The sequence below is a fragment of the Vombatus ursinus genome, unplaced genomic scaffold (assembly GCF_900497805.2).
Source record: "Vombatus ursinus unplaced genomic scaffold, bare-nosed wombat genome assembly UNPS02014813.1, whole genome shotgun sequence".
NCBI lineage: Eukaryota > Metazoa > Chordata > Mammalia > Diprotodontia > Vombatidae > Vombatus > Vombatus ursinus.
Window position 1 is genome coordinate 6,672,097 of NW_020954591.1, and position 16,701 is coordinate 6,688,797.

At 37.9% G+C, this 16,701-nt stretch overlaps 1 protein-coding gene across 3 annotated transcripts in view; it reads left to right on the forward strand.

Moving 5' to 3' along the window:
- The window catches only part of STARD13 (StAR related lipid transfer domain containing 13), a 708,719-nt gene that overhangs the window by 589,831 nt on the left and 102,187 nt on the right, over positions 1-16,701 (forward strand). The window lies entirely within an intron of this gene.

The following is a 16,701-nucleotide window of genomic DNA, read 5'->3' on the forward strand; positions in this document are numbered from 1 at the left end:
TTTCCTTTATTAATCTGTCCATCCCACCAGTCCCCCCAGTTGAAAAAAAAATCCAAAAAATAAAGCCCTCAATACATAGGTGATGGGATGGACAGCTTAATAAAGAAATGTAAGAAATATATCTGATCACTAGCCAAAGTTTGCCCTTTAAGGGCTGTTGTTGTTCTTCTGTTGTTTCAATTGTGCCCCACCCTTTGTGACCCCATTTGGGGTTTTCTTGGCAAAGATACTGGAGTGGTTTGCCATTTCCTTCTCTAGCTCATTTTTAAGATAAGGAAACTGAGGCATACAGGGTTAAGTGATTTGCCCAGGGTCACACAGCTAGAAAGTGTCTTGAGGCTGAATTTGAACTTGGGTCTTCTTGACTTCAGGCCTGGTACTCTATTCACTATACTACCTAGCAACCCCTTTTATATACTTTTAATAAATCTTTTGTGTATCTAGTCATCTACATGTTGTCTCCCTCATTCCAATGTAAGTTTCTTGAAGGTAAGGACTGGTTTTGCCTTTCTTTGTATTCTCACTATTTGGTAGGATGCCTGTCATATAGTAAGCATCTAATAAATGAAAGTTGGCTGACTTTTCACTCTAAACATGTACTTTGATACTCGGGTGATTTCAGTGGAAAGGTTCATACAGAGAAGAAAGTGAAAATTTTATTGGAAAACATGTCTATGTGTTGCGAATGTTTTCTTTAGGCCAGGTGTGTGCCTTAGGAATATCAGCAGTCTGCCAACTATGTGTTGGATGGAGGAGGGAAGGGAAAGATTAGAAGAAAGAAGATCAATGGTGAAGCTATTGTAACATTTCCAGTGAGAGGTGATGAAGCCCGAACTAGAATGGTGGTCATGTAAGTTGAAAGGCACAGATGTCAGAAATGTCAGAGGTAGAATCCATAAAATTCGGCAAATGTTTGGAAATAGGGCAGGGTGAAGAAGAGTGAGGAGCTGAGGAGGACTTCAGTTTTGTGAACCAGAAGGGCTGGAAGGAGGAAAGTCTCTTAACTTCTCTAGTCGGGCTAATAGCTAATGGCAGAATAGTGACTATTAATAATAATTATGATAATATATTCATTAGTATAATATTTATAATACAGTTATATAGTGCTTTAAGGCTTGCAAAGCACTTTAAAGATCATCTCATTTTATCCTTACAACAATCTTGGGAGGTGGATGCTATTGTCCTCATTTTACAGAAAGGGAAATTGAGGCAGACAGGTTAAATAGTATATCCAGAACTGGGTTGTCCTCCATTCTATGTGATGTACCACTGAAGTACATTTGACTAGAACCCAGGAGTCCTGATTTCTAGCCCAATAGTTTTTTTTTTTACACTGTACTATGCTGATTCCCCTTTATCCATGTCTATTTGTCTTTCTCCCTGTAACCACACGTGGAGAAACTTGATAAAATAGTCATAAGCAATTATCAATACATTGTTATGCAGAATTGGTAGTCTGAATATAATGTTCACAAATTGCCACCACTGGTTCAGCCTTATATTTACTTGAAATAGTTTTATTCCCATTTTTATAAGTGAGGAAAATGAACTTCAAAGAAGTGAAATGATTTGTTTAAGGTCACTCAGCTAGTAAAAGTCAGTCAGGATGAGAACCTGGATCTCCTAACACCAAATATAGTATTCTTTCTGTTGTACCAAGATAACATAAGACTGATTAAATGTGCACCACCAAAGTTTTCTTAGCTGAACACTTTGCTTTCACTGAATTAATCTATGCTAAATTGATAGAATTAAGATTCTGCAGCAACCTCTGAGCACAAGATCGTTTTATATCATCTTTATTGCTGTAAAAATGATGGTATTTACCAATTCAAATTAGCAGGGCTCTAAAGACCTATATTCTATAAGAAATTAATCAGACTGTAAAACCATCAGCCTGGGAACACATATAAGAATTATTGTAGATGACAGAAGCATCACTGAGGACTGGGCTTCCTTAGATTATCATTGGTTCCTTGTAACAATCAGGTGCATCAGCTCAGGGACACATATGGAATATAAGCATTTGCTGATCACTTAGGGGCAAATATATGATCGTTTTGCTGACTGCTGAAAATTTGGATTCAACATTTAAGTAAGAGTTTAACTGCTTGTTATGTGAAAAGCAGTCTGCTAAGCCCTGAGCACTGTACAAAGAGGGATCCTTGCCCTCAAGGAGTTTGCTGTCTAGTTGGGAACAGGGAGTTAATGGATAAGCCAGTTTGTCTGTAGTAAGAGGCATGAAGTATGGATGGAAAGAGAGGGTATCACAAAATTGGGGAAGACTTTGACTGCTTAACTGAGAAGTTTAATGAAGCTAAGGAGTTTGAATTTCTCTTCATAGTTAATTTGGAGCCACTGCAGTATTGGGGGAGAGGTTCCTATAATTTACCTGAAAGACTTGTTGTTTGTGTTATACTTAGTGTACAGGTACATTTAGCTACTTCTACATTTCTTTCTTTTTTTCCCCATGGGTAAAGAGGAAGAATTAAACCAAAGGAAAATAGAATTATATAAATATAGAATTAAGTAGGAAAGGATTTTTTTAAAAAGTCCATATGTGTTTCTATATATTCATGTTTTCTGTCTCCTATAATTACCAAGTAGAATATGTTTTAGAGTAGATGGGAAATATCTGTTTATAATACTAATATGGATAAGGGCTAATAGTAATACTATTCACAAATGGAGTATTGATTTGTTTTGTTTTGTTTTTTCAACATCAATTTTCAGTTGTAACCATGCTGAAACGCTGAGAGTGTATTTTCATTTTTAGTCCCCATGTACCTAGTAGAATATTGGCTAAACCAAAGTGAAATGATGAATTGGCCTGAAGAAAATTAGCCATTTTCATGAGTCTGAAGACTTTTGTAAAACCATCTATAAACCTGTTGTGATTCTCATCTAACAATCTAGTCCCCATCATGGCTGTGAGGAAATGTTATCCTGGGTTGAGGGTCAGGGGTGGTGGAATTGCTTTATCTCCTACCAATGTAAATCTGTAGTTCTTTTCATTTTCTATTCTCAGGTACTATGTGTATGCCCTGTGTTACTATAATGAATTTTCGTAATTTCTTGATATATTATATTCCATTTCAGAGACCAATAGTCTTGAAATAGCCTCTATAATCCAGAGAGATTATATATAAAATACATTGATTTTTATAAAAACTTGCCTTCACCAATTTATATGATTTTTCAGTCTGGATCCTAAAACATAAGATTGATGTCATCAAAATAAAGTATCAAAGTAATTTGCTAGCTCCCTTGCTCCCTCTCCCCCCTCCTTAACCTGTACTTTTCATTTAAAAGCATTCTTGGGATTTAACCCAATATATGACTCTTAAATCATTTTTCTCCCAAGATCCAGCCTTAGGAGTAAAATTAAGGGTTTGCCAGTGTCATTCAGTAAACATGTACTAAGCACCTACTATGTGACAGGCACGGTGCTGAGCACTGGGGATGTAAAAAGAGGCACAAGATAGTGTAGGGACTATTTGGGGAGACAATAAGAAAACAAATACGTACAAGCAAGCTATAGACAGGATAAATGAGAAGTTAATAAGAGAAGGAAGGAACTAGAATTAAGAAGAGTTGAGAAAGGCTTCCTATAGAAAATGAGATTTTATTTGGGACTTAAAGGAAACCAGTAGGCAGAAAAGAAGTAGGAGAGCATTGCTGCCATAGAGGGCAACCAGAGAAAATGCCAAGAGATGGGGTATCTTGTTTGTGGAACAGCCAGGTGGCCAGTGTCACTGGATTGAAGAGTATGTGTTTGGAGAGTCAGGTAATAAGAAAACTGGAAAGGTAGGAGGGGAGCCAGGTCATAAAGGGCTTTGAATGCCAAAGAGCATTCTGTTTTTGATCCTGAAGGCAACAGGAAACCACTGGAGTTAATTGAAATGGGAGGGGAGAAGGGCCAAGGACATTATGTGGTTAAAACTGCGCTTCAGGAAAATCACTTGTGTCATGTGATTTGAGGACTATGGAGAAGGTCTCTAGGATAGAAGTATCTGACACCACTGCTAAACAAGACCTGATCTTACAGTTTTAGATAATACTAGCATCTGGCAACATTGCCATTCCTCTCTTGTCCTTTTTGTCAATCCTTAATCCTCATTCACTAGGAGCAGAATTGGCACTAAGAAAATTATAAAGTAGGTTACCACCTCATATTTCCGTAAGAGGCCACAGAGATTCTTAATTTGGGATCTGTGAACTTTGGTATTTTAATTTGTTGTTCAATTGTGTTCAACTCTTTATGACCCTGTGGACCATCCTGTCCATGTTTGTTTGTTTGTTTGTTTGTTTTGTTGTTGTTGTTGTTTGAAAAAGATATATTAGAGTAGTTTGTCATTTCCTTATCCGATGGATTAAGGCAAACCGAGGTTAAGGGATTTGCTGCAGGTCACACAGCTAATGCCTGAGGCTAGAGTTGAACTCAGGTCTTCCTGACTCCAGGCCACCTTGCTTCCATTTTAATGCTTTGATTTAATACTTAGTGTTTTAAAAAATAATTGGTTTCTTTTGGGGTTCTTTATCACCATATTGCCAAAGTGAGAACCCCAACCCCACAAAAAAAAGGTTAAGAACCCCTGCCCTAATGGAAGAAGTATTGAGTGTATGAGAAGACAAAGTCCCTATCCCAATATATAATAGCCACCTCACTTTGGGCAAGTCTTTTAACCTTCATATGTCAAATTGAAATAAAAAAGTATTATTAGTAATACCTGCTAATAGGATTAGCAGGTTATTATGAGGGTCAAATGTAACTTTGTAAATACAGTATAAATGAAGGTGAGCTGCTATTTTTATTAATCTCTTCTTTACATACGCACTTCCTTCATGCCTCCCAAAAGCCAGTGCATCATGGTATCTCCTATAAGTCTTCTCTATTCCCCCCACAGTGTAATGGTACCTCATTATACCGACATTCTTCCTATGCAGCAACCTGTTCCCCTACCCTTTCCTCCATCCTTACTTCCTATTCAAAACTTAGGAGTCCTGTGTCCATTCCCTTAGTGTTCTATACTCTGCTTTCCAAAGACATATATTTAAGGGATCAGCTAATCTATATTAAATGTTAATAGCTCCCAATAGGCCAGTGTAGCTTTCCTTTTCCACCTATGTATATTTTCATTTGTCTCAAGACAAGATGCTTTAACCCAGAGGAATGACTTGCTTATAGTGGAACTTTTAGGTACTCCTTGACAGAGCCGGGGAAAAAAAATGTATCTTCTGAGCTGGGAAGAGAAAGGTAAAGATGGTTATTACAGTAGGAACTTTTCTGTTTCTTTCTTTGAACTACAAAAGCCCTGGGAGAAGAGAAGATGCCTTTTTCCTAGGAGAATACCTCTTAGGCACTGAGGTATGCTAATGTATCACGTAGTTGAAAGATTTCATTAGCCATGAAGTGGAGCACCTGAGCCCTGGATGCCAAGGGCCCTGAATTTCACTCTTTTTTTTTCTTTCCTTGAAATAAATGCCTTATCACATTTGTCTGGACCTGACAAAGAATCAAAGATTTCAGGGGCAGTAGCTCTCAAAAATGGCAAAATACAGATTGAAAGCCAGACAGAATAATATACTTTTCTGTTAGATATTCAAAGCAAAGACTGTTTAAACTATTAATTCTCAGTAAGTGTTAGGGAAAGACGGCACTCAGGGAAAATGCTAGCCCAGCTGGGCCCAGAGCAAATGTACTTCTGTACCTGTGATGTTCGCAGATTTCAGGAGCTCGGTAGTAGGTGCCCAATCTCTTCTATCTGTTTGAAAACAAGTAAGAATCCTTATGGTCTCCCATTTTTGTTCCTCTGCGGAATATGACAAATTAAAAGACCCCAGTTGTGGGAGAGGGGAAGGGCATGTAGTATAGGGGAAAGACTCAGTCTCAGGATCTGGACTCATGTTACCACTGTTACCTGGGTGACTTTAGAGAAATCATGTCATCTCTCTGGGCGTCAGTTTCTTCATCTGTAAAAATGAGGGGGCCAGACTAGGTGAGTTCTGAACTTCTTCCTAACTCTGGAACCTTTGACCCTTTCTCATTGGAAAGTAGAAACTCTTATACAAGGCTATGCTGGCTTTTCCTTTGACTGCAGCTCTTTGCTCAACATAGTATAAGCTGTCAGAACCTAGGACTTTGTTTTTTCTTCCTGGCTGTTAGCTATGATATATCTACCAGACTTTAAATAGTTTCCCCCATTTTTGCGTCTTTGCCGTATTTCTAATATGTATTGCAGTTTCTCATCTGCAAATTGAGCTAGAGAAGGAAATGGCAAACCACTCCATTATCTTTGCCAAGAAAACCCCAAATGGGGTCACGAAGAGTCTGACCCAACTGAAAATGACTTAACAATAACAACAAAAATTGCAAGATATACTTTCAGATATATCTCATAGGTTTGTTAGTTTATGGCCCTAAATTTTAGTTTATAGCCCTAAATTTTGGATGTTAATTTTTGTTTCTTAAAAATTATCATTAAATTCCTCAATCATTTTCTCTGCTTCAGTTTTTATAGTCTTATATAATTCAGCATGACCCAGCATGGTATAACATGATTTAACATGTTTTTATTACAGAGTGTCTTGTCATCTCTTGGCTCTGCAATGTTTGAGAGCTAGATTTTGAGGGAAAATAAAACTGCTGTCTGGTAGTCACAGAAAAATATATGACAGAGAATAGTAATAACTATGATATTTGTTCAAATTTATGTACCACACTGCACTGAGTTAAAATATTTTATATACCACATTGCGTATTATTATGACATCCTATTTAACATGGACATCAAATGCCTTGTCAGAAGTCAGGTAGCAAAATCTTCAAATCCAACCTCTGACACTTACTCACTGTATGACCCTAGCAAGTCATTTAACCTCTATTTGTCTTAGTTTCCTAATCTTTAATTAAAGTAGAGATCATAATAGCATCCACCTCCCAAGGTTGTTGTGAGGATCAAATGAGAAAAAATTTGTAAAGCTCTTAGCAGTGTCCTCTGCATAGCACTATTATTACTATATTATTATTATTTCTTCTTCCTTCTTCCTTCTTCCTTCTTCTTCTGTCAAGATTGCAGACCAGATATCCTATCTTCTAAGCCAATTCCCTGTATCTTAACCTATATTATTTTCTCAAATGTTGTACCTAAATAGGTTGTTTTATATTTGAGGTATTTCATGAAGCAATATCTAAATGGTGATTTTACTGCTATTCACATCACCAGAAGGTACAATGTGTCCTCTCATGATTTTTCCATAGTCTTAATTGGAATCTTCATACTGTTGAGCATGTTCTGAATTTATAGTATTTTAATGAAGGCCCAGTTGCCTAATAATGAGTAGGAAAAACATTTGCACAAAATTGTAGCGCTAATGCTGAATCTCTAAGATTCTTCGATAGTATTTCAAACTATATTCGAAGTTAGATGTCTTTTTAGATGTAGTTTTTTGCTTGTTGAGATGGAAAAAGTGTTAATGGTCTTGGGTTTCAGGGGCATGTCACCTGGCAGTCTGCCTTTGAAAAGGCATTGTGTTCTAATGGATTTGGAAACTGGAAGACCTGACTTCAAGTCCTGTCTCTGATAATTATATGTTACAGTTATGTGAGCATGGGAAAGTCACCTCCATTCTGAGTCTCAGTTTCCTTTATTTGTAAAATAGTGATAATAATAACTAGTATTTGTCTCATAACTATGAGACTCAGAGAGAGCAAAGTATGTCCAAATCTCTGCAAACCTTAAAATGTGGATAGAATTTGCATATACCTTACACTGTGTAGTCAAATGGTGTTTTGTGATTCTAAGAAAATAAGGAAGATAGGGCATGGTGGAAGAGTCCAGAGTGCATCCTGGTACAGTAGAAAAATTGCTGCATTTGGAATTTAAGAATGTGCCTTCAAATCCTGTTTCTGATATTTGCTAGCTAGGTGACTTTGGAACTCACTTTCTGACATCTGTCATCAAAGCTCCAAATTTCTTAGCAGTGACTATTAAACAACACAATTGCCTCAGACTATCCTGGTTTCAGCCCAGAAGGTGCCTGTTCCAAGTTTGGTGTCTCATACGCCATTTTTCCTACCTTCCTAAAGGAGCTTAAATAAACTCACGTTCTCTTCTTTTGACATTTACTATGAGGGTTATTAATAAAGCATGAAGGCCAGCAGTAATCTATATCCCTGGGTGATGAAGCTGATCATAAGTAGAATGGATTTGATTAAGTGTTATTAATATTATTTCATATTATGAGGCAGCGGGGGGGGGGGGTAGGGTGCACTATGGATACAACACTGGATCTGGACTCAGGGAAGACCTGAGTTTGAATCTCTTTTTGGACACTTACTAGCTGTGTAACCCTGGGCAAATCACTTAACCCCTGTTTATTTCCTCAACTGTCAAAAGGAAATAATAATAATATGTCCATCCTAAGAGCTGTTGAGGATAAAACAAGATAATATTTGTAATGGACTTTGTAAACCTTCAAGTACTATGTAAAAGCTAGCTAATATGATTATACTTATTATAAATTATATAAATATTATAGCAATGATATTTATCATAAATATCAGATTGTCAGAGACCTTTTAGTTCAACCAGGGCCAGGTTGGACTGAGAAGCCTCTGACAATCTGATATTTTTAAGTATAATTGCTGTAATACTTATATAATAAGAATCCCCTCTCCCTCTTCAATGACAGGTCATCATTCAGAATTTTGTCTGAGTGTTTCTAGTACGAGGGAGGAGAAGCTACTACCTCCTGAGATTGTCGATTCTGCTTTTGGATAAACTGATGGTTAGGAATTTTATTTTTTTATGTCAAACTTAAATCTACCTTTCTGCAACTTTTACCTTTTCTATCATTCTACCATCTGGAGGCCCATGTCAGTCTCTTTTAGATGCTGCTAGATTGCTACCATGCTTACACCCCCACTGTCACCACCACCCCTACACCTTCCCAATGCAACATTGCTGGTTATCACATATCCCATTTAACTTGGACAAATGTTCTCATCTCCGGGTTAAACTATCCCAGTTCCTTCCACAGACACTCATATGCCATAATTTTCAGGCCCTTCATCCTCCTAGTTGTTCTCTATCAGTGTCCATCCTAAAATGTGGAGTCCAGCACTGATAGTAGTACTTACTTTCAGAATCACTTCATTAGTCCTTCTTCTTAATGTGCTTCTCTTAATGAATCCTCAGATTGATTTAACTTTTGCGACCATTGACAGAATTTATTCTTCAGTTCATTAAATTCCCAAGGTCTTTTTTTCAGATGAACTTCTGTTTAGTTATGCCTTCTTGTATAGTTGTTATTTTTTTAATCCAGTTTCATTTATCTTTGTCAAATTTCATCTTATTCTATTCAACGCAATTTCTTGCCTGCAAAATTTCTTTGTACCCTGGTAGTCATTCATTGTGAGCTAGTCTTCCTACCTTTGCTCATCTGCAAATTTGAAAATCATACCATATACCTTTTTGTTTTAGTCCTCCATCCTTCCTTCCTTCCTTCCTTCAATTAGGACATTTGGTCTATTTTGGTCCCTTGACTCCTCTTTAATTCTCCATGATCTTTCAGAGATCACTGATGGTAAATCAGCAGTCATATCTGCCAGTTCTTGCAATTTCTTAGAATGTAGTTCATCTGGGCTTAGTGACTTGAACTCGCCATGGGCTGCAAGGTACTCTCTTACTATTTCCTTGTCTTGGGTTTCAACTCCATGTTAGACATTTTTGTTCTGTTATTCCTCCTCCAAAGGGCATGCTCCATAGTAGACACAAAAGAAGCAGAAGTACAACTGAGCAGCCTAGCTCTGCCTCATCTTTGGCCTTGATTATCATCAACCTATCTACCCCAAACAGGAGTCCTATCCCTTCTTTGGTACTCCTTTTTCCCCTCAGAGACAAAAACGAACCAAAAATCCATATGTGATCAAATATTTGTTATGTTACTATATTAGAGGAGATTATCTGAATATCATCATCAGTTTATGTTCTTATACAGCACAGTGAAAGGTGACTCAGAGGAACCTTAATATTGTTTGAACTTTAGAAAACTTTAGTTTTCTGCTCAATGAGATAACCAACCATGTTTCCAGGGGATTCATGATGGCCAGCGCCACCCACCTTCTGACAAAAAGGTGATGGACCCAGGATGATCTATGTCTGAGACATAGATTTTTGCACATAGCCAGTGTAGAAATTTGTCTTGCTTGACAATGTTACAAGGGTTTTGTTTGATTTTCTTTTTCTTTTACATGGGGAAAGGGTAGAGAAAATAAATGATTGTTAATTGAAAACTAAAATAAAATGGGGAAAAAAAGTGTTTGAAGAGCTGCCCTTTAGGGACATAGTTCGTATGAATCTTGGCTGTATTTTGTCCAAGGTAAAGTAAATATTAGCCTTGTAGACCTAAAGTAGGTCAGGAAGACCAGAGGGCACTCACTTTTCGATCACATGCCATTCCTCAAGCGAAAGGAACTTGGCAAAACTAGGGAGAGTTTATTGCTAATGAAACATACTGTCTTTTAAGGAAGAGATGCTTAACCTCTGCACTCAGTGAATGTGAACAGCCTACAGCCAGTGACTGACAAGGTCTCCACTGGACCACCAAGCCTTCTGCAGAATACACATTTCAAGTGAATTCCAGTAATATTTTTATTGTGGGGAGCTGGGTGAGGAATCTTGTTGTGATAGAAGGGCATTCCTTCTCAGGAGTGAATGTTTGTGTTTCTTCAGGAAAATACTGCACTTAGAACCCAGTGTTTCCAAAGGATTTAAACAAGATTTGGTTTCCCTGGCAACCTGGTCCTTTCCTGCTAGTGACACACATTTTTAAAGGCAAGATCAGTAGCACCCTAGTTTGCTGCCAGCAAAAGTCACCTTGAAGCCAAGGCAGAAAGCTACCGTTTTTGTAGGGAATGGTAGTTCTGGGGGCTTTTTATTTGTTTGTTTTTACAAGCTATGTAAATGGTTGGCCTTTGATTCTCTCCCTGGGGAAGAGATGTCAGGTTATTGTGTGTTCTGGAGGGAGGTACTCTGGAGAAAGGAAGGGGTGGAATGGGGAATGAGGTTTGGAAAATGTTGGGAGGGAAGAAGCTGGCAAAGTCAGTTATCACTCTCTACTCAAGCTCCTGCATTAGGATTTAGGGGAATATTATAGCAGAGTGGCTAATCTTTTTGTGGCCAGGGCTGCTTGCCTATGTTGACAAGCATAATTAAAAACTTTTAAAGCCAAATGCATTAACAAATGCCTTATAGCTGCCAAGGACGCTTATGGCCACCTACACTTTGCAGCTATCCCAGAGAAATTGGGCTGCTTCTACAACAGGTTTTGGGTGTATGAGATTCCAAGGCCCCTTAAATAGACTTCTTAAGTTTATTTGGACAAGCTTGGAATCCGAGATTGTTCTAGTCTAAAAATATTTTCTAACTATTGTCAGCAATTGACTACAAATGCACAAAGCAAAACGAGTGTCTTCTGTTTAATGGGGATGGGGAAAAGGTTGAGATTATTTTTAATCCGATGACTTATGTGCCAACAAAAATAGGCCTGTTTTTGTCTTAACTATGGAATTCTGTTTTTCAAGAACTAGAAAAGTACTAGACCGTTTAGATAAATCCTCTCAGAACTCTATGTCAAGATGCGCGCTTTAGATAAAAATCAAAAACTAGCTTTTGCCTTGATCATTGATGATCATAAGATCATGAGACTGGGGTCTCAGGACCATAAATTTAAAATCTGAAGGAATGTTAGAGATGATCTTGTCCGAGCCCCTCCCCTGATAGAAGTGAATGAAGTGCCATTGTCCTAATTTTGTTACAAATGAGGACTGAGGGACTGCTGTTTAAGATGGATAAATCTAAAGATCTTCCTAGCTCCTTGGGGGGCCCTTTTGTGCACTACACTAGTGGAGCTGTGGGCTTGACTAACAAAAGAGCTGGATATATTGTTAACTGTCCCAGAGGCATTTCAGCCTTGGCTGCCTCACCATCAGCCGATCATTGGATGGATGCTGTAGAGCTTTAAGTAAGCACCTACTAATACACTACACACTGAGCTAAGTGCTGGAAGTACAAATAAAGGCCGGAACAGTTTGCTGAGGGGAAAGTGGGGGGTAGCTACACAGGCAGAAATGGTAGATTCTAGAAGATCAATAGCGGTGTCTAAGAATTCTGCACCAAGATCAAGATCTGGGCCAAGGTTGGAGCCAAAGAAACATGAACCAGCAAAGTGAGAAAGCAAAGGTGATTTGATTTCAGACTACATTAAGGAAAGAATGGAGAGGAAGTGTGAGGCTAGAGACTCAGCCAGGGAGACCTGGGTTCAGGTCCCACCTTTGACAACACACACTGACTGAATGACCTTGGGAAACTCATTTAACTTCTTGGTGAAGTAGACAACTCTCAGTTTCAGAGATGGTGCCAGCCTGCATTAGTAGAGGGCCTTTACTCCCTCACCTAGAAGTTCCTGATGAGAATGAAAACAAAAGTTGTCAGTATCCCGAAGAGAGGAATAGTGCCCACCACTAAGGTGGCAGTCCTGCTGTATTCTGCCTGATCAGATTGTTTGTAGAGTGTTGTTTGCAATTGAAGACTCCACGTTTTAGGAAGGACATTCATAAACGGAGAGTGTCCAGAGGGCGATGATCAAAATGGTAAAAGGTGTTGAAATTATGCCATGTAATTGTAGGATGGAGGAACTGATTGTGTTTAGCCTGGAAAAGAGAAGACTTGGGGGGAGATGAGACTAATGCTCAAGTATTTGAGTGGCTATCTTATGGAAGAGGAATTAGGTTTATTCTCTTTTCCCCGGTGAATATCCTTAGCCAAGAGTTCTGAATTGTTCTGAATGGAAACCTGATCCCAAAGAGTATCCCTGAGATATGAACTTGAATCAATGTGAGTCCAAAGCTGCTTTCTGGGGTTTTTGGAGGGGGTGGAAGAGCTGTGGGTTACTTTAATACTCAACGTGAAATGATCATTATCACAGTAAGTAGTTGGTGCTTTTCTTCCTAATTGGTAATATTCTTATGTCTGGAGCTGATGAATTCCAAAACCTCACCACCTTTCCTTACTACAAGGAAGAAAACCAATAGATTCAGTTCCTTGGCAACAAAGGACCAGGCTAGCACTAGATTTATAGGACAGAGGCTGATGTGACCTTTTAGGTTTTTCCCCACTTGATACATCCTCTGAGTTTTTTGTGTCTTCATATAATTATGTTTTCTAAGTCTGAAATATGTAGTGCATGACATTGTTGATATTAAGGTTTGGGGTTGTTTTTCCCCCCTTCTCACCACTTTTCCCCTACCTAGATGGGATAAAGTAAATCATAATGCCATTTATTTGCGTGCTATAATACCAAAACAAAAAATCTATATACTCTTGTATTTAAAGTAAATGAATTACATAGGTATAAGTTATGGCAGTGCTGGTATTTTCTAACTGTAATTGATGTGATAAAACCAAACTCACATATTTGTTTTTGAGTTTTCCCTATGGAGACTCCATACTGTCATCATTTAGTCTACTTCACTTATGTTATTTTTTTTTGAGAGTTTGAATAAGTGGGTTCATTAGTCTCTATAGCATATCTTTTTCATCTAAAATACTTTAGCATAACAATATAACACAAAGACAGAGGGTAGGTTGGTTTTGTACAAATTGGCCTTATAGCTTAATAACTTGACATTTTAGAAGGCAAATGTTCAATACTAAAGGGAACCTTTTATAATAAGATAAGGGTTGATTTCTTTTTGGAGAAGCTATTGAAATGGGATTCAGAAGCAATAGAAACTATAAAATGCAAGATTTTAATGCCTAATTACAAGTGTGACATTCTGGGAAAGGATTTACTGTGATATATTAGAAAAATATCTTCCCTAAGGTTGTTTCTTTTTCAGTATACCCGGGGGTGACTGAGACTGAAACAGTGTCAAAGGCATATATAGTATTTTGAAAGCCCCTGAAACATTGATCATTTAAAAAAAAATTCCTGCATGTTACAACTAATTCCCTGCTTATGCCTCTATAAATTTGTCTGATTTTTGTTCTGGGAAACTACTTGGAATTATTCAAGAAAAGTTACTAAACTGATAATACCCTTTGACCCAGAGATTCTACTACTGGATTTGTACCCCCAGAAAAGCCGCGTGTGTAAAAATATTCATAGTAATGTTATTTGTTTTAGAGAAGTGCTAGAAAGAAAATATGGGACCAGTGATTAGGGGATAGCTGACCAAACTGTTATATATTACTTCAATGAAATATTATTGTGGCTTGATGTGTTCTGATGAATATAAAGCATTAAAAGAAACAGGAAAAGCCTTGTAAAAAGGCTTGCAAAGGGGAAAACAAAACAAAACACATGATATGGACTACAACATGATATGTAGTATCAGTTACAGAAACTATTAGGTGGTTTTGCTTAGCTGTTTGGAAGGAATGTACTTTGTAGGAGGTTGTTGTAGTGTGTGTTGGGGAGTATCTGTTGTGTCAAGATGGAATTTATCAATTAAAAAAGTACTTATTTAGATAGCTATCAGTTATTCATTTGTTCCAAAAATCAGTGACATAACTTAATCTGTTAGTCTAGTGTAAACTTTCTTCTGATTTAATTTGAACTGCAAATTTAGAGTTCGAAGGGACCTTAAATATTTTTTCAAACCTCCTCATTTTACCAGTAAAGAAACTAAGACCTAGAGGAAGCGACACAGGTAGCTAACAACAGAGCCAGGCTAAGAGCTCTGGTGTCTTGATTCTCGGACTTCTTTCCAACATACCATGCTGCCTCCTCTGTTTATTTTTCTTTAAATCACGTTTGAAATATCCATGTTTCTCATTTTGGGAAACTGAGAATCGGAATGATTGAGCCTTCTTGTAGCCTAGGAGTGCCCATGCTTGGACTTTTAAATGTCATATCCTCATGGCTAACTCCTGGAGAGTAACTCTTCTATTTTTCAGTGACATGGGCATTACCTGACTTTTGTCCAGTAGTAATGTAGGAGTCAGCTAAGTGACTGCACTTTTACTACATAGAACTACAAGAAGACTTTTTCTTTTATCCTCAGTCTTTTTCTTCATTCACTTGTATTTCTTTTCCATCTCCCTCTTTCTCTTTTTTCCCTCCCCTGTCTCTGTGTCCCCTGTCTCTTCCTAATTAAAGACATATACCATTCATATCTTTAACCTGGCTCAAGTGGCATATATTCCTTCAGACCCAATAATTGAAAGTCTCTGAAGTCTTAATGTCACGGAAGTATTGCAGAACAGGGCTTAATAATCCTTGTATGCTGTACAGAATGTTTCTGTCTCCCTAGAATGGGTTGGTTTGTCTATAGGTTTTACAGGTTGGCATTCCCTTTGTTGACTAGACCGCAACTCTTGAAGAGCTACCTAAGAACTTGGTACACACAGGAGCTACGGTAACATACGTAAAAAATGCTGGAAGGCAGTGGAACTCGGACTACTTGCAGGGACCAATCTTGGTCCCAGAGAACAGATAATGAAACATCCTCTTTGGTCCTCTCTCAGTAGAGGTGAGAAGACAACTTAGGACAGTAGGGGGAAGTGGGACTGGAGTGGTGTTGCCATGATGTCTGAGGTGGCTGTTTAGTTCAATTTACTTTGTCACAAGAGAGGGTTCAATTAGGGGGAATATCAGAAGGCGTCTGTGCTATACAAAACAAAAGACATCAATAAAACTTCATTTTTAAAAAGCTAAGTTAGATATAGTACAATTTCCAATGTATTCATTCTTTCTTCCCTGAACTTGTTGGTGTTATAACATATAAAATAAAAACAGAGCCAGGTGCTTAGGGTGTTGCTTTACCTGAATAAAAATGATGACCTTTATTTTAGCTTAGGTAATTTGAATAAACCAGTTTTTTTTCTGGCATTATCCTTTCCCCATATTCTTTTGAGATATAGAACAAAATTCATGGTTTTCAGACCTAATTATTTAAAATCATCTAGGCATATTTTTTTACTGGTGTTCTGTGTATGCTTAGAACTGCTTAATGTATTTCATCTCTTCCTATAAAAGAGTGTGGGATTTACTGGGAAATACAGGTGTGACTATGGGGTGCCCTACCATCCAGGTGAAGGATTACTCTATGGGTTAGTAGTGATGGAGCAACAGACTCTGCCATAGCTGCACAGTCAGTGTGAAATGGAATGATTTATAGGAAATCCAGCTGTGAGGTTGTTGGGGTTTTTTTCCTCTTGGTTTCTTTTAGAGCTAGGGGTGGGGCTAAAAACCAACCTCAAACTGAGCAGACCATTGATCAGACCAGGGATGATGTGGAACTCAGTCTCACAGACAACAGCTAAGCATCGGGGGAAAGATTAGCTGGCAAAAATAACGAGAAAGAAGCACTCAGTGACAGAGAGGCCATCTGTCAGAGTCTGAGAAGCTGTTTTGAAGGAAGCAGAAAATGAAATGAAGAAAGTGATTTGGGTTCACAGCCTAAGGACATTTTTAGACAAAGTAAGTTTTTATCGAATAGTAGTAGAAATAGCGGTGGCGGGTCGACAAGACTTTACTTCCACTTTGATGAGCTGTGAATGGATATATACCATATCCCCCAAAGAGTACTTTGTATTTAGAATCACTGACATCCTGTTTGATGGAACTTGGTTTTAAATGAAAGGCAGTATATGCCACTATAGTTATTTATGTTTGTTTGTTTTTTAATTGAAA